The sequence below is a fragment of the Mirounga angustirostris genome, unplaced genomic scaffold (assembly GCF_029215605.1).
Source record: "Mirounga angustirostris isolate CCGP_5_RB_7025 unplaced genomic scaffold, mMirAng1.0.hap1 SCAF_16, whole genome shotgun sequence".
Classification (NCBI taxonomy): domain Eukaryota; kingdom Metazoa; phylum Chordata; class Mammalia; order Carnivora; family Phocidae; genus Mirounga; species Mirounga angustirostris.
This window is the reverse complement of record NW_026991724.1, coordinates 876,362-903,765: the sequence shown is the minus strand read 5'-3', so window position 1 is coordinate 903,765 and position 27,404 is coordinate 876,362. Positions and strand designations below refer to the sequence as shown.

At 60.4% G+C, this 27,404-nt stretch overlaps 1 protein-coding gene across 4 annotated transcripts in view; it reads right to left on the bottom strand.

The window, feature by feature from the left end:
• CBFA2T3 (CBFA2/RUNX1 partner transcriptional co-repressor 3) overlaps positions 1 to 27,404 on the bottom strand; it is a 94,645-nt gene that overhangs the window by 49,516 nt on the left and 17,725 nt on the right. The window contains exon 1 of one of the 4 annotated variants that reach the window (XM_045890569.3): positions 12,053 to 12,371. The exons of 2 other annotated variants lie outside the window; for them this stretch is intronic. The gene's annotated coding sequence lies outside the window, so the exon portion shown is untranslated. Of the gene's footprint in view, positions 1 to 1,414; positions 10,691 to 12,052; positions 12,372 to 27,404 lie in introns of those variants that run through there. One more of the 4 variants, XM_064581557.1, reaches the window with a different exon arrangement.

Below are 27,404 nucleotides of genomic sequence, written 5' to 3'. Positions count from 1 at the left end.
ACCCCAAGCACAGGGGAGAATAGCTAGCCACAGAGGCCACAGGGCGCACGACCCAGTCCACTGAGGTGGGAGCAGATTTGTGGTCATCGGGGCTGGACGCGGGGGTGGCAGTGAATCCTAGTGGGGACAGGCTCTCTTTGGGGGGACGACTGTGTTTGGGAGCTAGACGGTGGTGATGGTTGTGCTGAGGGCCATGGAGGTGTGGTACGTCAGCTCCTGCAACATTAAGTAAGATCCAGAAATCCCACTTAGGTGTACAGACAAGAGAAGGGAAAGTGGGGTCTCAAAGAGATGTCTGCACCCCCATGTTCACATCAGCATTCCTCACGACAGCCAAAGGACGGAAGCAGCTCAAGGGTCCATCGGCAGAAGAATGGTAAAAAAAAATGTGGTCCATCCACACGGTGAAGTATCACAAGGCAGGCTATTTGGACACCTGCCACAGCATGGGTGGACCTGGAGGGCACGATGCTGAGTGAGGGCAGCCCGTCTCAGAAAGACCAACACTGTGAGATTCCACTTACACAAGGTCCCCAGAAGAGTCAGATCCATAGAGACAGAAACGGATGGGGCGGTGGGCAGTGGCACTGGGGATGGATGGAGCTCCAGTTAGGGGAGATGAGAAAGTTCTAGAAGCGGATGGTGTGGTGGTTGCACAACAATGTGAATGTATTCAATGCCCCTGAACTGACCCTGAGAAATGGTGAAGGTGGTTAATTTTATGCCCTGTGTATTTTACCACACCAATTTAAAAAAAAACCTACTGGGGAGACTGAGGCCAGGCAGGATGTGACTTCCCCACTTCCTCCTTCTAGCAGCCCATCTACACTGCTGCTAACACACGGTCAGGAGCCTGAGCTGAGTGTGAGGGTCATGGGTGTGTGACAGGGGCCAGGTGGACCTTCCTTCCTTGGTGGCCACGGCCTGACCTGCCAGCACCTCGAATGTGGAAGGACCACAGCCTCCCTCCTCCCAGGCTCTGCGTCCTTGTTGACCTGAGGGACCCATCCCTACAAGTGGGCAAGTAGGGTGGTGCCCTTGCTGACCCCAACTCTGGCTCTCCCCTGGGGCTGCAGGTATTGAGAACGAGGAGAATAGAGGCCAGGCCTGGGTAGGCTGGTGACATGGGGGCCTCTACCTCTATGTTCCCTACACCCCATATATGTAGCCATGCCCCAGGGGGTCTCATTGGGCTGAAGGCCTTTGTGATGTGAGGGTTACCAGACAGGGAAGGGGTCCAGCTAGCATCTTCAGGGGTCTAAGCCCCTTCTAGAATCAGATACAAAGCCCTCCAAACACATGTTAGAGTGAGGTCAAGTCCAGTTCACAGCCACCCCCTGACCTGTGTCCTCAACCTCAAAGCCCGACACTGTACAAACTATGACCTTGACTTAGAAAGAGAAATTGTGCCTACCTCAGACAGGGCCAGGTGCTCTGCTGGGTCCCTCGGCCAGGTATTTAACTACCAGGATTGCTGAAATGCAGAAAAGGAGGTTTCACATGGATAGAGAAGAGCCTGAAGGACCAGGCCACACAATATGCCGAGTGAGGACTAGTGTGTGGGCAGTGTGGTGACAGGCATCCTGGGACAGTCCATACAGATATGCTGACAGGTGTCCTGGGACAGTCAATAGAGATGTGCAATGACAGGCATCTTGGGGCAGTCCATGTAGATGGTAGTGACAGGTGTCCTGGGACAGTCCATGTAGATGGTGGTGACAGGCGTCCTGGGACAGTCCATGTAGATGGTAGTGACAGGCGTCCTGGGACAGTCCATGTAAATGTGTGTGACAGGCATCCTGGGACAGTCTGTGTAGATGTGCAATGATAGGCATCCTGGGACAGTCCATGTAGATGGTGGTGACAGGCGTCCTGGGACAGTCCATGTAGATGGTAGTGACAAGTATCCTGGGACAGTCCATTGGATGTATAGTGACAGGTGTCCTGGGTCAGTCCATGTAGATGGTAGTGACAGGCGTCCTGGGACAGTCCATGTAAATGTGTGTGACAGGCATCCTGGGACAGTCTGTGTAGATGTGCAATGACAGGCGTCCTGGGACAGTCCAAGTAGATGGTAGTGACAGGCGTCCTGGGACAGTCCATGCAGATGGTAGTGACAAGTATCCTGGATAGTCCATTGGATGTGTAGTGACAGGCGTCCTGGGACAGCCCAAGTAGATGGTAGTGACAGGCGTCCTGGGACAGTCCAAGTAGATGGTAGTGACAGGCATCCTGGGACAGTCCATGTAGATGGTGGTGACAGGCGTCCTGGGACAGTCCATGCAGATGGTAGTGACAAGTATCCTGGATAGTCCATTGGATGTGTAGTGACAGGAGTCCTGGGACAGCCCAAGTAGATGGTAGTGACAGGCGTCCTGGGACAGTCCATGTAGATGGTGGTGACAGGCGTCCTGGGACAGTCCATGCAGATGGTAGTGACAAGTATCCTGGATAGTCCATTGGATGTGTAGTGACAGGAGTCCTGGGACAGTCCATGTAGATGTGTAGTGACAGGTGTCCTGGGACAGTCCATGTAGATGGTAGCGACAGGCGTCCTGGGACAGTCCATAAAGATGAGCAATGATAGGCATCCTGGGGCAGGCCATGTAGATGGTGGTGACAGGCGTCCTGGGACAGTCCATGCAGATGGTAGTGACAAGTATCCTGGGATAGTCCACTGGATGTGTAGTGACAGGTGTCCTGGGACAGTCCATGTAGATGGTAGTGACAGGCGTCCTGGGCCAGTCCATAGAGATGAGCAATGACAGGCATCTTGGGGCAGTCCATGTAGATGATAGTGACAGGTGTCCTGGGACAGTCCATGTAGATGATAGTGACAGGTGTCCTGGGACAGTCCACGTAGATGGTGGTGACAGGTATCCTGGGACAGTCCATGTAGATGGTAGTGACAAGTATCCTAGGACAGTCCATTGGATGTGTAGTGACAGGTGTCCTGGGTCAGTCCATGTAGATGGTGGTGACAGGCGTCCTGGGACAGTCCATGCAGATGAGCAATGATAGGCATCCTGGGACAGTCTGTGTAGATGTGCAATGATAGGCGTCCTGGGACGTCCATGTAGATGGTGGTGACAGGCGTCCTGGGACAGTCCATGTAGATGGTGGTGACAGGCGTCCTGGGACAGTCCATGCAGATGAGCAATGATAGGCATCCTGGGACAGTCTGTGTAGATGTGCAATGATAGGCGTCCTGGGACGTCCATGTAGATGGTGGTGACAGGCGTCCTGGGACAGTCCATGTAGATGGTGGTGACAGGCGTCCTGGGACAGTCCATGCAGATGAGCAATGATAGGCATCCTGGGACAGTCTGTGTAGATGTACAATGATAGGCGTCCTGGGACGTCCATGTAGATGGTGGTGACAGGCGTCCTGGGACAGTCCATGTAGATGGTGGTGACAGGCGTCCTGGGACAGTCCATGCAGATGAGCAATGATAGGCATCCTGGGGCAGGCCATGTAGATGGTAGTGACAGGCGTCCTGGGAGAGTCCATGTAGATGGTAGTGACAGGCATCTTGGGACAGTCCATTGGATGTGTAGTGACAGGAGTCCTGGGACAGTCCATGTAGATGTGTAGTGACAGGTGTCCTGGGACAGTCCATGTAGATGGTAGTGACAGGTGTCCTGGGACAGTCCATGTAGATGGTGGTGACAGGCGTCCTGGGACAGTCCATGTAGATGGTAGTGACAAGTATCCTGGGACAGTCCATTGGATGTGTAGTGACAGGTGTCCTGGGACAGTCCATGTAGATGGTAGTGACAGGCGTCCTGGGACAGTCCATGCAGATGAGCAATGATAGGCATCCTGGGGCAGGCCATGTAGATGGTAGTGACAGGCGTCCTGGGAGAGTCCATGTAGATGGTAGTGACAGGCATCCTGGGACAGTCCATTGGATGTGTAGTGACAGGAGTCCTGGGACAGTCCATGTAGATGTGTAGTGACAGGTGTCCTGGGACAGTCCATGTAGATGTGTAGTGACAGGTGTCCTGGGACAGTCCATGTAGATGGTGGTGACAGGTGTCCTGGGACAGTCCATGTAGATGGTGGTGACAGGCGTCCTGGGACAGTCCATGTAGATGGTAATGACAAGTATCCTGGGACAGTCCATTGGATGTGTAGTGACAGGCATCCTGGGACAGTCCATGTAGATGGTGGTGACAGGCGTCCTGGGACAGTCCATGTAGATGGTAGTGACAAGTATCCTGGGACAGTCCATTGGACGTGTAGTGACAGGCATCCTGGGACAGTCCATGTAGATGGTGGTGACAGGCGTCTTGGGACAGTCCATGTAGATGGTAGTGACAAGTATCCTGGGACAGTCCATTGGACGTGTAGTGACAGGCATCCTGGGACAGTCCATGTAGATGGTAGTGACAGGTGTCCTGGGACAGTCCAAGTAGATGGTAGTGACAGGTGTCCTGGGATAGTCCAAGTAGATGGTAGTGACAGGTGTCCTGGGATAGTCCAAGTAGATGGTAGTGACAGGTGTCCTGGGACAGTCCGCATGGATGCTAATGACAAATCCCGGCAGAGTCCATGTAGATGTATTATAGTGACAGGTGTCCTGAAATGGTCCATGTAGATGTGTAGTGACAGGCATCTTGGGGACAGCCCATGTAGGTGTGTGGTGACAGGTGTCCTGGGGATAAAGTCCCATCTCTGAGTCCTCTGCTAGCCCTCTTACTGGGTGCTGACTTGGGTCTCCAGTTTGTGGGGTCCTGGCTGGGGCTGGCATATTGGGACTTGTGAGGTGGTCCCATCGAGTCTGGGGACACTTTATACACAGTTCTCAGGGGCTGCAGTGCCATTGGGCAGGAAAGGCCAGCTGGGGGCCAGATGCTGCCGTGCACTGCTGTGGCGGTCACTCTGGACACAGAGGCCAGCCCTTGGGCTCCCCATGAGTGCCCCAGAGCAACCGCTCTCTGGCTAGCCAGGTCAGAGGTCACACTTCCTTCAGGCCTGGTTTTCAGACCTGTACACATACATAATACACTCATTCACACGCTCACACACACAAGGACTCCAGGTCCACGGAGTGAGCTCCTCCCCTTCGGGCTGGACACCCCCCCCCCATGTACAGGGCCCTCCACCCTTCCTCACGAGGCAAAGACGGATGTGTAGGTGGTTGAAGTGTGCCTTTTTAGGAAAGAAGCACCCTGGGCTGCCACGTTCCCACCGGCACTCGGACTGCGGGACAGAAGCGGCCTCTGGGCTGACGCTGGGAGCTCCAGGTGAGACGCACAGGGAAGGGTGGCAGGTGCAGCTTCTCCTGGACACATACACTGTCTGGAGACTGACCAGGACTCAGCATCGCCCTGGACGCCTCCCCCAGCAGTCCAACCCTGACCCCCGCCCCGCAGAGCCCTGCGTCTGGACGCTGCCTCCCTGTGTCTCCCCATGTTCTGCCCTGGACGGCCTTCTCAAAATGCAAATCTGACCAGCCCCCGCCCCAGCCAGCCAGGCTCAGGGGGCTCCAGGGACAAAAGCCAGAGTCCTCTCTGCGTCCAGGGTCCTGCCATCTGGCTCCACAGCCAGCCTTCCCCTGCCTGGAGCCCTTCCCTCCCCCCTCTGCTGCCTGCCACTTCCGTGGGGCTGTCCCAAGCGTCACGCTGCACAGTGCCACCTCAGCCTGCCCTCATGTGCGGGTCGTCTGGGAATTCCCTGTGCCCTCTGCCCTGTCCCGTCTGACATGGCTGCCACGAGCTGGCCGACGTGGCTGGCCAGAGTTGAGATGCCCAGCATGCAAAACGCATACAGAACTTCAAAGTCTCTAAAAAAAAAAAAAAGGTCTCAACAATTTAAAAAACCAATTGCAGAGTGAAAAGACAACATTTTGGGTCCTTTCAGTTCAATAAGACATGTGACGAAAATTGCACTGTTTTCCCTTTTCTTTCTTTTTTTTTTTTAACATGGCCACAATCTAAATTGTCACACATGGCCACCTTGTGTCGTGGCCGGGTCTGCTTTGCTCGTGGGTGCTGGGCACAGCTCCGGGCCCACCAAGGCTGGTGTGAGCCAACGCTTCCTCAAAGGAGCTGCCCTAGAGCACCTCCCGCAGGATGCGGCCTCCGGGGCATCTCACATCACACGGAATAAGCCTCTAGAATAAGCCTCCGGCCTCTAACTCACATCACACGGAATAAGCAGATGAAACTCCAAACTTCCGTGAGGCACCCAGAGAGGCCACATCTTGGTGACAGGACTCTCCACACCCAATCAGACCACAGGCGGGTGGAGAGGGTCTCAGTCCAGACCCCCACCCCCACCCTGAGCCGCCACAAGAGGGCGCGCTTCCCGTGGAAAAGGCAGGAGCAAGCGGCCTCCACAGGACGCCCCAGCGGCTCCGAGGTGGCCGCCCCCGGACAGGACATGGAAGCTCAGAGGGGCGTGACCGGAGGGGGTCACACCAGATGGCCACCCCACAGCTGGGCGGCGTCCATCCTGCTCCCTGCCTGCAGACCAGAGCCCGGCGGGGCCAGCCCAGCAGCCCCTGCGAGGAGTGAGTGGCCCAGACCAGCCCCAGATGCTCGGAAGGCCACGGTCTCCAGGACGGCAGAAGGGCCACCGGCGGGACCCGTGGCTACGCCCGCCGTGGACATGCACTCTATCAGCAGCGCACATGCCTCCTCTTCTTTCCACCCCGGACACAGCCAAACGGACACGGAACGGTGCCCTCGGCCCAGGGCCGGCAGTCCTGTTCTGACTTCTCGGGCACAGGGGAGGACAGCAGGAAAGGGTCCAGGCTGGGCTGCTGAGGCTGTGCAGGGCTGCAGGGGGCGGCCGAAGGAAGAAGTGGGGGCCCGGGTTCCCAAGGACCCCAGCTGTTTGGCGACCCTGGAGGGCAGAGACACAGGGGCTCCAGAGTCAGGTGCCCTGGGTTCCCATGGGTTGGAAGCCCACCTCTGTCACCAAGTAGCCACGGAACATGACGGTCTCAGCTTCAGTGTCCCCTCCATGAAATGGAAGGGGAACAGGGCTGGTGTCCCCATATGTGGGGAAGGGGGTCAGCAGCGTGGGGCCTGGGCTGTGTGGCAGGACCAGTAAGCACCTGCACAGGCCTGCCTGGGAAGGAGAGAAACAAGGGTTCACCCTCCGCAGAGGCACCAGATCCCCACACTCACCAGCCAACCCCAGGATGGCAACGGGTACCCCCCAGAGCAGGAATGTGATAGCCACGTCCACAGGCCAGTGATCAGCAAGGACAGACCCCGTGCCCCACATACCTCGGCACCATCTGAAGGGGGAGGGGGCCCTGGGACTGCGCTTTGCATTTGAAACTGGAGACAGAGAGGGTGAGAGATTTGCTGATGCCACACAGCCACTGGGAGGGGAGCTGGGATTGCAGGCCAAGCAGTAGGACTCAGAGAAGCCAGCGTGCTGCCCATCCCTCCCACTGCCTCAGCCTGGCTTTCCCGGGCGCTCCCAGGTCAGGACCAGACAGCGAGGATGTCCTTGTGAGCCGTGTTCAGGGCCATGGAGCTCACAAAGCACCCTCCCCACCAGCCCCAGTCTCCTTCTCTCTGCCCCCCCCAAAGACTTTTCTCTGCCCCAGTAGACAGACGAATGCGCCTGTGCCTGGAATCCTCCCCAAACCTCCCTGCCACGTCCGCCAGGCTCCCAGCCTCGGGGCACCCCGGGCTCCCAGCGGTGTACAGCTGAGAGCATGTGGGTAGACAGCAGAGCAGGAAGACACATCTTCCGTATTACGGCCAAGTGCATCTTTGTTTTCCTTCCCAGTGACATCTGGCTCACCGTGAGGTCCCAGGAATTACAAAAAGCAGAAGTCTTCACTTCTGTTTTCGTGCTGCAAACAGCGTGGGTAGGAAGCATCTTCTCGCACGTCTGAGGCTCCAGCTCAGCCGTCTGCCCCACGCCCCAGGTCGAGCTGTGCGCTCATAAGTGGGAACCAGGAACCAATTATTTATCACTGTTACATCATGAGTTTCCATCCCGCATGCCAGGCCTCGGCCTGGGTCTTTCCACTGATGCTATAAGGGCGGTTTCCACTCCAGGAATGTGTCTCCAGACACCAAAGCCCTTGCTTGCATTTGTGTTCCTGGCTAAAGGCAGTCCTCCAAAGCACTTGGGGGCCGGGCCACCTCCTGCAGCCCCTGCCTTCTGCACGGTCTTATCCAAGCCCCACATGAAGGGGGTCCCAGTCTTGGGGGAACCTTGGACATAGAACCAGACCTGCTTGTTTGCCCAGAAGTCTGGGGTCATGACCCCAGGAAAGGATTTGGAGGTGTGGCTCGCCATCTCAAACAGTCCTCTCAGGCAGCCCGAGAGCTGCAAGGACAAAGGACTGTCCAGCGGGTGACTGGCTTCTGGGAACCTACAGCACGGTGCCTGCCCAGTCTGCCCGGGACGTGGTCCAGAGAAGGAGCCTTGGTCAACCCCTCTGAACGGCCCCCAGTGAGCCCTGGCCCCAAAGGCTGCACCCCAGACGGATATCCACCAATCCCGAGTTTCCAGGCTCCTCCTGCCCCTCCAGTCGCAGCGGCCCCACTCCGTCCCTCTGGATGGCCACACTGTGTGCAGTGAAGGGACGGACACCACACACACAACTCTGGAAAGCTCCAGGGGCCTGTCCACCCTCGGTCACAGAAGCAGCTCGGTGTGGCGCCTGCCTGCCTGCCTCTGGTGAGCCTCTCTGGGCCTCGGCGTCTCCGCCTGGTAAGTGGGACAGCAAGGGTGCCCACCGGCAGGCTTGTCATGAGGTTACGAGAGGAAGCATAGCCCGGCCGGGCCTGCGGGCCCCGAGTGTGGGCTTTGGGGGCTCCTGCTTCGGTACTGTTCTGCCCCTGCCCCCCACAGTGCGGGGCTTCCCCCCTGACCTGCCCAGTGGACGAGCAGCGGAAGATAAACACCTTCCGGGCCCGGTTCTGTCCAGTTCAGTGTAATCTTGGCGAGACCTCAGTCTTGCATGGACCCCCACAGGGTCCCGGACGCCCCCTCCTCCACCCCCAGGCCTGGGAGGTGACACCGGCTACGCGTCACTGTGTTTGCATCCCCTGGTCTACTAGCAGACACACAGCATCCAGTGGCTTCTAAAGGATCTCAGATGACAATGTCCCCTCCCAGCTCCTGTCCCCCCCGGGTCCCAGGGTGGGCGGAGAGGGCTGCCCCTGGGCTTCCATGACCCAGACAGGGTAGAGGTGCTCCTCCTCCCCATCCCTGAGCCCGGGGAAACTCTGACTCCAGGTGGCGCCATGCTGACGGCTGTCACCACTGTGCCCCACGTGCCTGTCCAGGTGCGGCTCTAACATCTGGGACATGAACCACTTGTCAGCGCCCAGCTCTCAGCTCCCAGTCCCCGCAGGTACGGGAGGAGCGCTGGCAGTCAGGCCAGGGACGAGGGCCGGGGCACGGGGAGGCCAGCTGACGGGGGCTGGGCAGGCGCTGTCGGCCGGAGGCGCCATGCGGGGAAGGAGCGGGGGCTCACGGGCACACGTGGGCTCCCCTCGTGGGCCTGACGGGCCTGCAGCTCTCTGGGCGTCGTGAGATTAAGTTCCAGCGCGCTTGCCGGTTGTCTTACTGACTCCGTGAGTGCTGAGGGGCAGCGCTGCCCCCGGGGGCCGCTCAGCAGGACCAGGTGCCCTCGCAGGAGAGAGTGGTGCGGGGGGCAGGACACAGCTGCCCCCCCAAATGCCAGTCCCCTCCTCGGAAGCGGCACTAATTAAGCACCTACTGCATGCCAGCTCTCTGCCATGTGTCGGGGACACGGGTCGCGCAGCCTCTTCCACGTTTGGGATTCCGAACACACGTGTATGCACACAGACATACAATGACTCAGAAAAGGAACTGGGATCCACCGACTTCAACAGCCATCCTGCACACCGTGGTGCCGTGGGAGGCTGAGGATGAATCAGACAGTCCCAGACTCAACCCACTGACGGGGCAGCAGGGGTGGGGAAGGCCAGCCGACGGCACCCTGACAGTTCCAGAAGGTGGCAGGGAAAGGCCTCGCCCAGACCCCACCCGGGGCTGGAGCCGTGGCCTGTGGTGCAGGCAGCACTGCGGGCTTGTATCTTGTGGATTAGTGGCCCCGGCTGCCGTCTGCGTCTCCAGATCCTCGCGTAGGAAGGAAAATTAATTTCCTCCAGTCATGCAGAAATGAAAATATGTGGGGCCAAATCAGAGATTTCCTGGAGGTGGTAACTCAATTACGCGGATAACCCGGTGACAGAGAAGGAGCTCCAGGCCCGAAGGGTGTGTGGGGGGGGGCAACCCCGGAGTGTCTGCGGGGAGATGTCCAGCTGAAATCCCTCAGCTCACCAGCTGTGCTGGCCTTGTGAATAGCCAGGAGCACCCGCAGGCCCGTTCCTTCTCCCCAGTCACCCGGAGACCCAGGCACTTCCAGAGAAAGCCGGATTCCACCAGAAAACTGGCCCTACCCTGATCTTCTCTTCCTCCCGCCCTGCATCTGTCTAGCTCTTGGAGAGCACGGAGCACCACATCTGTTCCTACTGCTCAAGCCTTTCTGCTTCCCTTTCCCCTTCCAGTGTTGCGGGCCGTGGGGCGGCACAGCCGCCCAGTGTGGCTCTCTGGGTACCAGCCTGCTGGCCACACAGCAGAGCCCGCTGCCTCCCCGGCCGCACCAGTCTCCTGGCTTCCCCCATCCAGAGGACACAAGGGGGGTGGGGCAAATGCCCGTCACAGCGCCAGCTCTCTGCAAACGTGCCCGGGAACTGTGGACAGGGCCCTCCTGCCCCTGCCCTTGCTGGGAGCCACCTATGCTCCTCTCAGCCCGGCCCACCCCTCCCCTCCGCGTTCCAACCCCCAAAAGTTTCTCAAACCGTGCAGCAACTTGCAAGAGCAAAGCTGGGGCACGGACTAGCTGCCCTGCTGTCTCTGGACAGCCCTGGTGCTGAGGGGCCACCCTGGGAACCTCCTGGGTCTGGGGCCAGGAGAGGAAACGCATGCCTGGGGGGCACCATGAGGCAGCATCCTGGCCACGGGCCGGATACCTGGGCCTCACTGTTCTTCAGACCACCTCACGCAGGAGGATAGGGTCTTGTCTGTTCTCAAAGGAAATATTTTTCTCCCTCGTCTCTGGAACAGGCCAACAGTCAGACAGCCAAGGTCCAAATGCGGGGAATGCAGTTATCCTTCTGGGGGCCGTGTGTCCACACTTACAGGGGTCTGCCCACCCCTCTGTGGCTGCGGGGCCCAGCGCACACACACAGTTCCCAGGGGCCGGAAGGAGGGACAGCCTGGGGCTGTGTGTTCGGAGCCTCGCAGCTCAAAGTGTGGTTTGCCACCAGCCCCGCTGCCTTCTGCTCCACGTAAGCCCGTCTAGGGCTGAATTTCCAGCCATCTGTCCCTCCACGTCGGCTCACACCTCCCTCGGAGCCGTTCCCACAGCCTGGCTCCAGGCCTGCCCAACACGCAGATGGACGGTTCCCAAAGGGTGTGAGCATAGTCGCTGCCAGAGGGCTGCGCCCCAGGCACCGCAGGCTGTTAGGACTCCAGGGAGGGTCGCTGAAGCCCCCGTCCCCACACACGCGGAGTGGGGCAGCCCCCACCTCCCGTCTCTGGGCGGACTTCACCCCAACACCGCTTAACCGCGCTGCCCAGCGACCTACCGGCCCTTGCCTGGGGGGCAGGGCTAGGGACTGAAACAAGACAGGAGGCATAGGGGGAGTTCTGCCCCTGCCCTCTCTCCTGGGGCCATTCTCTGCGCCCCCTCCCTGTCCCCTGTCCCCTGGACCGGGGCCTTTTGTCAGGAAGCTCAGGCGCCAGACGGGGAGCCTGCGGGACACCCCACCTTCCGCACGCAGTTCCCACGTTAGGTTTGACCACACCCCCGGCAGGTCAAGCTCGGCTCATGGGGGTGGGGTGGAGGGACCGAAGTGGGTGGGCACTGACTGGGCTGGCCCCACCCCGCCGCGGGCTCCAACTTCCCAAAGTGGGGAGGGGGCGCCCGGGGCGGCCCGCACGCTCGGTGCGGCTGCAACGAGACCCCCGGACTGCAGCCGCGGGCGGAGTCGGGGTGACGGCGACGGCGGCGCGCGGGACGCACGGGGCACTTACGGTCCGGAGGTCCGGGGGTGGGAGGAGACCGCACTCTGGCGCCCCGGCCCTTGAAGTGGCTTCTCCTTGGAACTCGGTCCCCGCTTCCGTAACTTGGGGGCGATCCCGCGGCTGTCGCACCGCGCGGCTCCGGGGCTCAGGCGCGCGGCGGGGCCGGGGCGCGCGGGGCGGCCGCCCGGGCCATGCCCAGGCTCGGCTCCCGCCGCTCGCTCCGCCCGCCCGCGCGGGAACAAAGCGCGCACGCCGCCCCGGGCGGTCTCCGGGCCTCCGTGGCCGCGCCGGTCCAGCCGCCGCGCCTTCGACTCGCGGGCGCCGGGCTCGGGCTGCCGCGCGCTCGCCGGAGCGTCTCACGGGGCCCCGCGGCCCCCGCCCCGCGCGCTCCGCCCCCGCCGCCTGCCCCCCGCCGCCGCCGCCGCCGCCGCGCCACCTGCCTCCCGCCCGGCGCCCATCGCGCTCGGCTCCGCCCCGGGGCGCCGGCGGCGGGCGAGGGGCCCGGGCTCGGTGCGGGGCCGGCGCGGGAGAGGGGCTCCGCCCGCCGCCGCTCAAGGCCGACAGCCGCCCCCGCCGACTCCGCCAGTGGGGCGGCCGCGGAGCCCGGGGCGCGCCCTGCGAACTCGGCCGGCGGCACGGGTGCAGTGCGAGCGGGGTGTGTATGCGGGAGCGCGGGGCGCGGTGGTGGGGGGCGGAACTAGGGGTGCCGTGGGGGGGAACGCGCGCTGCTCTGTAGGGGAAGCGGTAGTGCCCGCTGAGCGTGCGGGAGCGCGGGGTGCCTCAAGGGTAGCAGCGTGGGTGTCGTGCGGGGACGCGGGTGCTGTGCGTGGCGCGCCCCTCGCTGCGCCCGCGCCCACCCTCACCGGCTCCGCAGGCCGCGCCCTGGGCGGGCGGGTGGGGCCTGGAGCTGAGCGCGCCGCCGCGCACACCCACCTCGCAGCAGTCGGCGACCGCCGGCCTCGCAGTTTTAGGCGACGCGCGTCTGGCGTCCGGGCGGGAGGCGAGCAGCAGGCGCCCCTCCTCCGGGCGCCGCGCCCCCTCCGCCCCGCCAGCCAGCCGCGCGGGGCGGGAAGGGGCTCGGGGCCGCCTCTGCGCTCGGCCGGCAGGGGGCGCCCTCCCCCCGCCGCGCGCTCCGGGCCCCGTGCGCCCCGCGCGCCCCCTCCCCGCATTAACCCAGGCAAAAATGCTGGGGGCGCAGGGTCTCCAGTTCCCTGGCCACGCTGCCTGGGGGCATTTGCATGTGCTTTGCATTTATTTGCATATCATTCTTTTAATGTCTGCAGAAATGCCCCAAGCCGCAGCCCCAGTCTCTCTGCCCCCCCCTCTTCCCCGACTGCAGCCCTCGCCCTAGCTCCCTACCCCCAACCCATTTTGCCTCTTTCCTTAAAGTACTTTGTGGAGAATCTGATGCATTTGCCTGGTGAGTACATTGTAGTAAATCAGTGCCTTTTTCTTTCCTTCTTCCCCCAACCCACACGCACTTTATTTCTGAGACTTGCTGGGGTCCTAGGGTCAGGGTCTTGGCAGACAGAGGGCCAGAACTTGGGAAGAGCAGTGCCCTGATTTGCATCTGATTTGGCATAAATCCGCATGTGAAGGTCCAAGGTCCCTAATTCCCAAGTATAAAATGCAGCCATGTGCCAAAAAATGCGCCCTCCTCCTTGCACTAGCTTCACAGGCCTGTTTCTCCCCAACCCTCGACCTCTCCTTGACTGAGCACTGCCCCGCAGAGCTGAGCCAGGTAGAGGGAGCCCGCGGAGGCACAGAATGAGGGCTCGAGGAGAAGGGGGGCTGCCCCTGCCGCATCCCCCTGTGGCCGACCCCTGGGGCACTGTGGCGGGGTCTAGTCAGCCGGGTCACCCTTGACCTCCTGGGCCTCCGTCCTTGCAGCAGCAAGAGGGGGTGTGGTGAATGATTTAACGATAACATGGGTATCTGGCATCTCTGCTCCCCTTGTTTTCAGCATGTGCTTAAATGTGGACTCAGTCCAGTCCTGTGGAAAAGCAGAAGGTCCTGAGCCCATTTCACAGAAGAATGTGGATCTAAAGGCAGCCGGCGTGCTGCGGAAGGTCCCAGACTTCACGCGCTGGTATTTACCGGCAGCGGCTCCTTTATGTCACGGACCCTGAGACAGCATTGATTTTAAGATGCACATTCCTTTATGTGTCCCTAAGAAAGCAGAACAGCTCCCCCTTGTCATGCTAAGATGCCTCTAGAGAAGGGGCGCAGGTGGGCAGTCAGCAGACGCCCAGAAGCCAGCCTCATCCGGGCACAACACCCGCACTCACGCAGAATGCTGGCGGAAGCCTGGGCCTGGGGGGTGCTGAACCCGACTCCCTACAGACGTGTGTTAAGTTACTGACTGCAGCGTCACTGGGTGAAGCCAGGGGCTGGAAACCACTGGAGACGCAAGAGATCCCAAACCTGCGCTCTTCAGAGACCCAGCCCGAAAGGCTCCCTCCTCCTGGCCTGGGCCAACTGTGGCTGAAGGGAGGGACGGAGCCACGGAGGCAGGGCTTCTGCGTGGGGTGTAAGCAGGTCAGACGAGGACATCAGGGCCACGGTGACTGTGGACACTGCGGGGGTTCGCCAGGGGCAGGCCCTGGGCTGAGCTCTGTCTTGGCATTTTCCCAGATAATTCCCAGCCATCTGCCAGGTGGGTGCTCCCGGACCCCCGTTTTACAGGCGGAGGGACTGAGGCTCTGACAGTTTGCCTGACTTGTCCACAGCCACACGGGCCCACACGGGTGGAGGCTGGATACCCACACTACCTCTCAGCCATATGGTCTCGCTGTTGCCTCCCATGGACTGGTTTCTAACACCGGAAATGGCTTGGGCACAACTTCTGGGCACTGTGAGGTGACATTTAAGGAAAAGAATCCCATCCCTGCCCAAGAGACGCATGCAGTCTGGCCACTCACTCCCAGGAGACCAGATCATGGGCAAATCAGTGCCAAGGCAAGGCACCACACTGGAAGTGCTGGGCGGAGGGGTACAGAGCAGGGGGACAGCAGCCGGGAGAGTGGGGTGGGGATTGGGGCGTCCCTGTGCAGAGTCTGCAGAGGCAGGAGTCCAGCTCACAGAAGAGGGACCACCTCCCCTTCCTCGTGGCATTGAGCCCCCGCCCCCAAGTGAAGAGAGCGCTCCACCAGCATCTCGTTTCCCGGTGCACACCCACGGAGAGGGACCGTGCTCTGCCCAAGGGCTCACAGCGGCAACGCTGGGGCCAGCACCCCGGTTCTCTGACTTGTGCTTGGGTGCTCACTTTGGGGCCCTGTGCTTGCTGCCACTTAGGAAAACAACCTCTCACGTCCAGGCCTCTCCACCTGCCGTCCCTAGCGCTTCTGCGCAGGCTGCCCCACACTGATTTTCTCTCCACCCCACAGCCTGCAGCTCTGGGCTCTGACAAAGATACACCTGATACGTGCAGTTGACCCTTGAACAACGTGGAGGTTTGGGTCAACCCCCCCACCCCTGGTGAAGTCGAAAATCCACGTATAACATCTGACTTTCCAAAAACTTTGGTAATAGTGTACGGCTGACCAGAGCCTTACTCATCACATAAACAGTCAGTGAACACATATCCTGTATGGTTTTTTTTTTAAGATTTTACTTATTTGCGAGAGAATGAGAGACAGAGAGCATGAGAGGCAGGAGGGTCAGAGGGAGAAGCAGACTCCCTGCCGAGCAGGGAGCCCGATGCGGGGCTCGATCCCGGGACTCCAGGATCATGACCTGAGCCGAAGGCAGCCGCTTAACCAACTGAGCCACCTAGGCGCCCCCATATCCTGTATGTTATACACATTGTCTACCACGTTCTTACAGCACAGTCCACTGGAGGAAAGGAAATATTATTCAGAAAGTCAAAAGGAAGACAAAATACATTTACAGAACTATACTGTATTTATAAAAAGAATCTGTGCCTAAGTAGACCCGCACATTTCAAACCCGTGTGGTTCAGGGGTCACCTGCACTTGCCAAAGGCCCCCCTGAACCATGCAATACAGCCCCTTCGCTCTGACACCCAGTGGGAGCTGCCATACAGGGCCCTGGCCAGGTACCCCGAGCTTCACCTGCCAGGTCGTCAGGGCCCTCACCACCAGCCTGGGAGGTGGGTCTTGCCACCAGCCCCGTTTGCCTGAAGGGGACACCAGGGCCCAGAGAGCTTGGGTTCTTGAATGTCTTTGCCAGAGCTGGGGCCCCACCAGGTCAGCCTAACCTGGGAGTCCAGGCCATCAGCCACTGCAGACCCACTGGTCTTTAAAAATAATTCTGAGCAACTCGGGACCACCTTAAACATGCTTCTATCAAAGAATCGAACAGAAATTTAAATAACAGCCAAGAGTATAAAATCCGACATACTGTAAACATGGACTTTTTAAAATAAAAAGGTGGTGGGTGCACTAGACACTTAGCAGTTTGATAGCCACCATTACCCATTTTTCAAAAAGTTTTTTAAAGATTTTATTTGAGAAAGAGAGTGAGAGAGAGAGAGAGCATGAGCAGGGGGAGGAGCAGAGGGACAAACAGACTCCCCGCTGAGCAGGGAGCCCGATGCGGGGCTCGATCCTGGGACTCCAGGATCACAACTTGAGCCCAAGGCAGACGCTTCACCGACTGAGCCACCCAGGCGCCCCCACCATTACCCGTTTAAAATACGCAAACGCTTCTTTAGCAACTGAATTTTCACACAGCTCCCCAGCTGTAACAAAGAACTTTTAAACACAACACCAAAAGCACAATCCATGAAAGAAAAATTGGATCAGCGGGACTTCATTGACATGAGAAACGTCTGCTCTGTGGAAGACATTGTCGAGAGGATGAGAGGACAAGCCACGGACCGGGAGAAAATAGCTGTAAAATCACATCTGACAAAGGACTGCTATCCAACATGTACAAGGAGCTTAAATCTCAACAAGAAGAAAACAAACAGCCCGATTAAAACATGGGCAAAATACCTGAACAGACACCTCACCGAAGAAGATCTACAGATGACAAATAAGCATGTGAACAGATGCTCCCCATCATACGGCACCAGGGAAACACATGAGAACAGCAGTGAGATACCACGACCCAGCCATTCCAACGGCCAAAGCCGCGGGCACTGACCGCCCCCGGCGCGGACAAGGACCGGGACCGGTGGAGGCAGGAGCACCAGCTCGCTGCCGTGGGGAAGGCAGCACGGTACAGACACTTTGGAAGGCAGTTTGGCAGTTTCCTACAAAACGAAACATGTTCTTACCACACGATCCAATATTCATGCTCCCCGGTATTTACCCGGACGTGTTAGAGACTTACATCCACACAGAAACCTGCACACGGATGTTTATGGCAGCTTTGTTCAAAATAGTCAAAACTTGGAAGAAATGAAATCATCCTTCAGCAATGCAGACACACTGTGGTCCATCCAGATAATGGGGGATATTACTCCGCGCTAAACAGAAAGGAGCTGCCACGCCATGGAAAGATCTGGAAGAAGCTTTAATGCACACCACCGAGGGAAAGAAACCATCGGAAAAGTGTGTGGTGTGATTCCGGCCCTGTGACATCTGGGAAAGGCAAGACTATGGAGCTGGTAAAACCATCATTGGTTACCAAGGTTGGGGAGGGAGGTATGGGCACAGCACCGAAGGGTTTAGGGCAGAGAAACTGGTCTGTATGATGCTGGGATGGTAAATACACGTCATTGTACATTTGTCTGAACCCACAGAACATCCACCACCAAGCGCGGAGCCCAAGGTAAACTATGGGCTTTAGTTGCTAGTGATGAGTGGATATTGGCTCAGTAATTGTAACCAGGGCATCAGGCCAGTGAAAGATATTAATCATAGGAGAGCCCACCCGGTATTTGGGAGCTCTCCTGCTCCATGCTGTTTTTCTGCAAACCTGAAACCACTCTAAAAAATAAATTGTATTAATTTTTTTTTTTAAGATTTTATTTATTTATTTGAGAGAGAGAGAATGAGAGAGAGAGAGCACATGAGAGGGGGGAGGGTCAGAGGCAGAAGCAGGCTCCCTACCGAGCAGGGAGCCCGATGCGGGACTCGATCCCGGGACTCCAGGATCATGACCTGAGCCGAAGGCAGTCGCTTAACCGACTGAGCCACCCAGGCGCCCAATAAATTGTATTAATTTAAAAAGAAAAAGCCCCCGCAGGCTAAAGAAGAGCTTCAAGAGATGCTTCAGACATGGTGCACGTATAATGAAGGGCAGCCCCCCTTCCCGACAGCCCCTTTTGCTCTCGGTTTATACGAGTCCATCCCACCCCACACAGCTCTTTCCTAATATCTTTTCAGTTTGAAAATGGTTTACTTTCCTATCCTACAGAACTAGGTCCGTGGAATATGAAGGTTTAAATAATTTCCTGTGTTAAGCATTGTTTGTCTTCTGGACTGGATTGTCATTATAATTCTTATCGGTATGCAACTAATACAAACGATGTGAATTCATTATACATTTGGAGAATTAGTAAATGAAAACAGTAAATTTCGATCGGAAATAATGGTCTGTATATTGGTGCGTGCATACCACTTAGGGCCAGGAGAAGGCAGGATGAGACATTAATCCTGTTCCTGTCATGAGTTCTCAGGCGAAAGCCTAAGAAACCCCAATCACATAAATAAATAGATCCGGACGAAAGGCCTCTGCTCTCCCGAGACGCACTGTGGCCTCCTCGGGACAGTTCAGTGCCCGAGCCACATGGTGACCGGCCATAAAATGACCTAGTCAGCTGACCAGTCCACAGTCCTTCTTCAATCTTGTTGCGAGCGAAGACTGAAAACTGCCAGAATTGCAAAATGATGTGTTTTCTGAAGCAAGAAGGTGCAGGTGGGGTATCAGGGCTGGGCCCAGCCAGGGACACGTGGGCCTTTTTTGGGAAGTGAGAGGCAGTGGCCCCTTGAGGGAAGCTGGGAAACAGGTCGGCGCCAGGCCATCGGCTGTGGCTGAGTGGACACCAGATTCTGGGGCTCTGTGTTGTCCACACAGGGAAAGAACCCTAAAGCAGACGGAGTTGGGGCTCCAGACAGGAAGCCTCCCGCCCCCAGGAGCATCTTCTGGCTTTCTCCCCTGGCCCCTCACCCAAGACCGGCTCAACTCTAATCCAGGACTGGCCCCTCCTGCCAAGGGAAGCCCCACTCGGAGCCCCAGGCAGAGACAGAGCAGGAAGGCAGAGGGGTGGGCTGGGGGATCTTCCTGTCCACCTGGCGTGAGGACTGCAGCAGCAGGCTGGGCAGGGGGCACACTGCGCCATCGAGCGGGGAAGCAGGCTGCGTCAGGGGCTCAGGGAGGGAAGGCGCCTCCCTCTGTGCACCCAGGGCCCACCTTCGAAAAGATTTCTCGGGGTCTCCATGGGGAACCCTGCCTGCCTGGGCCTTGGGCCCACTGCCCCACCCCACCATTATCCCCCTCTCCCTACTCACAAGCACAACCCCCATGGGGGTCAGGGATCCCTCCCTCCCTGCTGCAGCCCCTCCCAGCCCCTACCTGGCCAGTCCCCCCCACCCCCATATGCAGGTCCACAAAGAGGCTCGTTCCCTTGTCGGTGATCAGCTCTGCCCTGCCGTGAACACGTGGTCCAAAGCTCTGCCTGGCTCCCGCGTGAGAAACTGCCCCGTCCTCTCCCAGCCCGTGGTGTCTCCAGGTGACTTGGACCTTCCACTGCCCGTGGCTACCACCTTGAGGACCCTGAAACCCACGTACTCCTGCACTTGCTAGTTCAATAGTCAATTTCCTTAATGTTCAGGCTGGTTTTAGCCAAAATTTCTGTTTCTTGCAACCGAAAGCAGTCTAGTTATTTGCCTTCCTTTCCAGAGGGTCTTTCCTCATCTCAGCTCTCTAAGGGCCACGGTGGCTTATCGATCACTCCCAACTTGACCACGCACCAGGAGCACCTCAAACACTTGCACAAGCAGGATCGGGACTGGTGGCCAATGCTCAGGCCCAAAATTTAAGGTGGCACCACAAAACTCAGTGTTCAAGATAGATCACATTTTAACCTGCTATTTAAAAATATTACAATGTCTGACAAAAAGTCCATGGTGAGCAAAATAATGAAACTTTAAGTAAATACAGGATTCCCATCGCTGGTTTCTCCCTTTGGGGTCAGCCAGGCGCTACCCAGATTCCTTCCCCTAAGATGGGGTTGGAGGGGCTGGTCAGCCCAGCATCCTGCATCATGCAATCATTGACGCCTTTCCCCCCAGGTGACTCTGGGTGGCTTGAGGTCACAACTGGGAAAGAGGGACCCGAGGCACGTCACGAGCCATTCACAGGCAGGTTGCCCTCTGTGCTCAGACCAGCCCTGCAGAGGGGACCAGCCACGAGGCATGTCACGAGCCATTCACAGGCAGGTTGCCCTCTGTGCTCAGACCAGCCCTGCAGAGGGGACCAGCCACGCAGGTGGGCAGGTGGGTAGATGGGCAGGGGGCAAGCTAAACCCCCACCTGGATTCTGAGAATGGGACACGGGCTCCAGGGGGTGAAATGCCCGGTCTAGGGGCAGGGGCCGAATGAGTGGCTGGCACTGTCTTCCTCCCCCAGAGGAGGACTCGGATGAGGTCGGCACACGGCTGGGACGTGCTGCCAGGGGGTCCTGGGCAGGGGAATGGAAGGAAGGCACAAAAACAGCCCGTCCCCCCACGGCCACTGAAGCTTTGTCCTCTGGGCGCCAGGTGAGATCTGCAAAAGAGCCCTCAGAGACAACCTGCTGAGGGGCCAGGGGCCGGAGCATTTGCGTGGCATCCCCTGTCCCTCTGGCAAGGGCTGCCCCAAGGACTGCAGCCCCGTCCTCTGTCCTCCCGCACAGCGGCCAAGGGGGGCCGTGGATGGGGGCGGTGGGGGCCGGTGGCGCGGAGCCAGAGGCCGTGCACAGAAGAGGGGCGAGGACGTGGGCAGGTGAGGGGTGTGGGCACTGGCTGCACCTGGACAGGCCCCGACAGACCCGGCTCCGACCCCCCTGGGGCGCCCCCAAGCCGGCTCAGGGCACCTCGGAGTCCCAGAGTCCAGGCACAGGCCTCCAGCACCGTTGTATTCCTGGTCATTTGTCTTTTTAATCTGTGCTGAAGCTTTGGTTAGGAACGCCAAATAAAGACTCGGGCCGACAGTCACGTTGAGAAGGTTGTGAAGACAGGCTCTCCAGCGAAATCACTAATTACCGTGTGTGCAGAGCCAGGCAGCTCAAATCCCCGTCCCGGGCTGGGCCCAGAACAGGCTCTCCCACACAGGACCCCCACCTGCCCCCTCCCGCCTGGTCAGGGGCCGTGATGGGTGCTTTTCAAACTCCCTCTGGTTCAAACCTTGGAACCACCGCTGTGACAGGTTATGCACCATGTTTCTGCAGCTGAGGAAACCGGGGCCCGGGGAGACCCAGGACTTGCACGGGGGTGCACAGGGTGGGGGGGCCAGGGAGACCCAGGACTCGTGTGGGGGTGCACAGGGTGGGGGGGCCGGGGGGACCCAGGACTCGTGTGGGGTGCACAGGGTGAGGAGGGCCGGGGGCAGGACTCGTGTGGGGGTGCACAGGGTGAGGGGGGCCAGGGGGACCCAGGACTCGTTTGGGGGTACACAGGGTGGGGGGGCCAGGGAGACCCAGGACTCGTGTGGGGGTGCACAGGGTGGGGGGGCCGGGGGGACCCAGGACTCGTGTGGGGTGCACAGGGTGAGGAGGGCCGGGGGCAGGACTCGTGTGGGGGTGCACAGGGTGAGGGGGGCCAGGGGGACCCAGGACTCGTTTGGGGGTACACAGGGTGGGGGGGCCAGGGAGACCCAGGACTCGTGTGGGGTGCACAGGGTGAGGGGGGCCGGGGGGACCGAGGACTCGTGTGGGGGTGCACAGGGTGAGGGGGGCCGGGGGGACCGAGGACTCGTGTGGGGGTGCACAGGGTGAGGGGGGCCGGGGGGGACCCAGGACTCATGTGGGGGTGCACAGGGTGAGGGGGGCCAGGGGGACCCAGGACTCGTGTGGGGGTACACAGGGTGGGGGGGCCAGGGAGACCCAGGACTCGTGTGGGGTGCACAGGGTGAGGGGGGCCGGGGGGGACCCAGGACTCGTGTGGGGGTGCACAGGGTGGGGGGGCCAGGGAGACCCAGGACTCGTGTGGGGTGCACAGGGTGAGGGGGGCCGGGGGGGACCCAGGACTCGTGTGGGGGTACACAGGGTGGGGGGGCCGGGGAGACCCAGGACTCGTGTGGGGGTGCACAGGGTGAGGGGGGCCGGGGGGGACCCAGGACTCGTGTGGGGGTGCACAGGGTGGGGGGGCCGGGGAGACCCAAGACTTGCATGAGGGTGCACAGGGTGAGGGGGGCCAGGGAGACCCAGGACTCGTGTGGGGTGCACAGGGTGGGGGGACCGGGGAGACCCAGGACTCGTGTGGGGTGCACAGGGTGAGGGGGGCCGGGGGGACCAAGGACTCGTGTGGGGGTGCACAGGGTGGGGGGGCCGGGGAGACCCAGGACTCGTGTGGGGGTGCACAGGGTGAGGGGGGCCGGGGGGACCCAGGACTCGTGTGGGGGTGCACAGGGTGAGGGGGGCCGGGGGGACCCAGGACTCGTGTGGGGGTACACAGGGTGGGGGGGCCGGGGAGACCCAGGACTTGTGTGGGGTGCACAGGGTGAGGGGGCCGGGGGGACCCAGGACTCGTGTGGGGGTGCACAGGGTGAGGGGGGCCAGGGGGACCCAGGACTCGTGTGGGGGTGCACAGGGTGACAGGGGCCGGGGGGACCGAGGACTCGTGTGGGGGTGCACAGGGTGGGGGGGCCGGGGAGACCCAGGACTCGTGTGGGGGTGCACAGGGTGGGGGGGCCGGGGAGACCCAGGACTCGTGTGGGGTGGGGGTGCACAGGGTGGTGGCAGCTCTGCCCAGGGCCCTCACCCGTGTCCCTCTGTGCTGTGCTGCCAGCCCTCCCCAGCTCACTTTTGCCCTGTTATCTGGCCGGTCACACCCTGCCCACCCCGGGCCCGCCTGTCTGCCAGCCCGTCGGCACCACAGTTGACGGTCACGAGGAAGGAGGCCACGGAAGGTGGCCCATCTCCCTTCCAGACTGCAGGCAGGAACCGAGACAGAGCTGCCCAAGGAGGCAGTCGTGGGGGGGGTTGGGGAGCAGGCGCTGCTGGGGAGCTGCCAGAGGGCTGGGGCGCCCAGGCACTGGACGATCGCCCTGCACGGAGCCCCAGCGCCCCACGGCCGGCCCCCAGGCAGCCGTCCCCTGCAGGGACCAGACGCTCGTCGGCAGCCCTCGGTTCTCGTTCTCCGGTGTTCCCGTCCCACTCTCCTGAGGCATTCCAGATGAAGTCAGAGAAGGAGGGTTTCCACAGACTCGCGCTCACCCAAGGAGGGCCCCAAACCATGAGGCTGTGGGAAAACACTGAACCTCACGGATGATCAAAGGCCCCTGGGCAAATAATCAGGTACCGTTTCTCACCGATAGAAAAGGTCAAATTCTAAAAAGGAAAACACCCAGCGGGGGGGGGGGGGGGAGCTGGCACTATTTCCCCATGGGGCACGTTGGCAATGGTTCTCCAGAGCTGTAAGTCAGCCCAGCAGTTCCTATGCTCAGACTTCTCTATCAAGGGTGTTCATTTTGGAAACAGCGCTGTGTCCCCATGAAGGATGGGATCTCCGCAGACCACCGTGGCCACCTCGAGGCTACGGGGTGCCCTACCTCCTCTGCAGGGGAGCGGAGTGGAGATCCCGTGGCTTTCCGTGGGCAGGTGAGCAGTACAGACCCCGTCGGGGCACAGGGGGTCCTAGGAAGGGGCTGGAAGGGGCCCAGCAGGTGCGGGGTGGACAGTGGCTAGCTGGGACCCCGCTTTCTGCTTCTCTAATTTTCTGATGTTTCTGTGGCATGGCGGCCTCATCCACTCGCCCTCCCCCCGCCCTGCATCCCGACCCAAGGTGAGTCCCAGACACTGACTGCTGACTGGCTCACACATTTCGGCCCAGAGATGAGTTCTGAGTTCTCGCTTGTCTTTGTTCCATTTCAAAGGAACAAATGGAATTTGTTGTTCCAAAACCAAGTCCACGGGCCAGCTGTGGACACTTGCTGTGGGCAGCGTGGCGGCTGTGTATGCGTCAGAGGGAAAGACCACAGGACCAGGGACATTTAAATCCTGGGGAGCTAATGAAGGACACCCAGAAATCCAGGAGAAAGCATCAGGGGCTGTGTCCCGAGGGGCCCAGCAGAGGCCTGGCAGGTAAGGGGATTCAGGTGGAGGATAGAGCGGCACCCATGACAAAGGACTAGTAGCCCTACAGACACAGTAAAAATGGGCAAAGCATATGAATAGGAACATCCCACAGGAAGAAATACAGAAGAGACCGTAAACTCCTTCACTTTTAGGGTTTTCCTCCAAAACTCCCCCCCGAGAGCCAGGGCCAGCCGTGCCTGTGGGCCTCTGTGCTCCCCGCGGCTCCATCCCCTGGCTGCGCCTCAGAGGTCCGCTCGGGAGCTCAGGGACCCCCGTCTGTCTGGGGGCCGCTGCGCCCCGCAGCCCCGCATGTAGCATGGCCTGCCCTCCCCGCAGCCTGTCACCCGAGCCAGAACATTCCCCGTCCCGCCTGAGCTCCCCAGCAGGGGTTCTGTCACCTGCCACCGTGGTGCCCTGGCCGGCACACACCCTCGCCCCACGGCCCCCGGAAGAGGTGGGATGGACCAGCCTGCTGTGACCCTGGGGTGCACGGGCCCAGGGGTCGGCCTGAGGGGGGCGCGGTCGTGGGATGGATGACCTCCAAGTGCACCCGCGTCTCCTGCTCTGATAATGGGGTGGGGCCATTATTGTCCCCGGAGCCTCCCCGGCAGGGCACCAGGACCTCTGACGATCTGGTCCTGTCACTCCTGCCTCAGATAGAGGCACCTCCCGCACGTCACTCTGGAGCTCCCGCCCATCAGGTGCACACGCGGTTGGTGCTCTCTGGAACATTCTGCCAGCGAGCGCTGCTCGGTCTCCCCGTCCCTCTTTCCTGGAGCCTGGGGGGGCGTCCTTCTGTACCCCACGACAGCCCACCTACCATGCCCATGCTTCTCCCAGGAGCCGGGGGACCCCTGGTGCCACGGCCCCGGCTTCCTGCCTCCCTCGTGGCCTGGGGTACACACTCTCCAGAGCCCACACGCAGGGCCCTGTCAGGATGGCTTTGCGTGATTGCCACTGAGTGGGCAGCTGACGGGTAAATGGTCATCCTCGCCCACGAAGAGAACCCACCGGTTCTCCGTTTGTCCATTAACTATCCCCGCAAACAAGCCCGTGCCCTCAGGCACACTAACAGAGGAGGACGCACCAGGGCGAGGGGTGTGTGCCTGGGGTGGGGTCACCTCTCCTCGGGCTCCCTGGGTCCCCCCTTTGCCTTCCTTGTCTGTCAGTCTGCCCACAGTTGTCCGGGTCATCCCGACCTTCCTCAGGCTGTGACCTTCAACAGCAGGGCACAGAGAAGGACACATGTCACCAGACCAGACCCCTGATTTCACACACGGGGAGACCTCCTCAGAGAGGGGAGGCGCCAGGTCCAGGCCTCGCTGCTCATCTGCCGGTCTGGTCAGCAGTTCTGTGAGGACGGTCCAAAGGGGAACATGACCCCCGAGGGGTCTTTTCTGGCCCAGAGGCCCTGATCGTCTGGGGGAACATCGAGCCCATCCTGCCCGAGGTGGGAGCCGGCCTGTGCTCGCCTTCCCACCTGACCGTGCGGGGCTGGTCCAGCGAGCAGCTCTGAGGCCGGGCGCGGACCAGCTGAGCGCCGCTGGGAGAACCTTGCTTTCCTGACGGAAAGATGGGCTGTGGGTGGTGAGAGCCCCCGACGGCCCCCTCCCTGCCTGGCCCGGCCCCTGCAAGACAAAGGGTACCACACAGGCTTGGGTGCCCCCCTCCAGCCCCACCTGCCCCCTCTCCTGGAAGAGGCAGAACCCCAGCTCGGTTATCCGCTCCCAAAGGGTTTGCTCCCCCAGCCCCGCCCCCACATGCCGGGCACATGCCAGCCCAGGGCGGAGGGGGGGAACCGATGAAGGGAACGCAGACATGAAGACCTGATCCGCTGCGCCAGCGTCCTCCTGGCCCCTCCAAGCCCAGACCCTGCACCCCAGACACGGAATTCTAGAACAGCCCGAGGCCTCTGCCCTCACCTGCGGTGTCCGGATTGGGTGAGGCGGGTGCAGCAGGGCGGGTCTGAGCGCAGGGTGGGCTGGGGGCTCCTGGGGCTGGGTGAGGGCTGGGTGTAGGCTGAGGTTTCTCAGTTTCGGCTGTGTGGTTGCTGATGGTGGCGGCTTTCTTGGCTCCTCGGTGCCAGGGACCATAATTTCTGCCCATTGAAGTCATAATTTACTCCCGGGAAAATAAACATTTGGGATTGTTTGCTGTGACGACGTCCCATGAATCTTAATAGCGTGAAGTCTCTGGGTTTCCCTCCAGGGGATGGGCTCCCACCCTGGCTCTGGCCTTCTGAGCAGGACCCGTTATGTGTCCGAGCCTCAGTCTCCGTGTGCGGCATGCGGGGACCTGCTTCCTAACAGCATGTGACCGCCGCCTGGGGGGAGACGTGACGTGTTGTTTGGGACCACCCAGACTGCGCAGTGCCCCCTCTTCTGGAAACAGACCTGCCCTCGGGCCACAGGCCAGGCCCCTGACCCGGGGGACGCCCTGGGCTGGCCAGCAACCCCGGAGCCCTTCCTGGGGTGGATGCTGGGTGCGGAAGAGCTACCCTTGGGCCGTATTGCTGAGCTGGGGCGCCAGGACCTGGCTGCCGTGGAGCCAGTCCTGGTCTGTGGCGCTCAGCCCGCGGGCAAACGGGCGGCCCGCAGGACCAGAGATGGGGAGAAGAGGACAGACGTCTGTCCTGCGCACTCGGGCTCTACTCTGTCCCCGGGACAGGGCTCCCTGTCTCCCCTCTGATGCCGCAAAGTCCCGTTCCTTCCTGGCTCTCGAGTGTGACGCACTTCACACACCTTACAGGTGTCGCCGACCACAGTGGGGCCCTTCCACCCTGAGGACCCCAAAGCCAACGTTCCCCTTGTGACCCAGCCCCTCAGCCACAGCTGGCTGGTCCCTGAGCACAACATATGGGCCCCTGAGAATTTGGGGGAGGGGGCCCTGGTAGCCTAGAGGGTCTGAGAGGGCAGCTGCCGGGTTCCTGCTGCTCTCCCCACCTGGTCCCAGTTCCCAGAGGCCAAGAGAACCTCGGGGTGGGGAGGTCCAGACGCCTGGCGGGGCTTGTTGCTCCCGTGCACAACAGGGTAAACACTGAGTTGGAGCTGAGACGCCCTGCAAGGCACAGCTCGAGGGCCCGGGGGAGCTCGAACTGCTCTCGCCCCCCGACCGCGATGGGCAGGAGGCCTTCACCCACCTCCTGGCCGCATGGACACGGTCTGCCCAGTGTTTC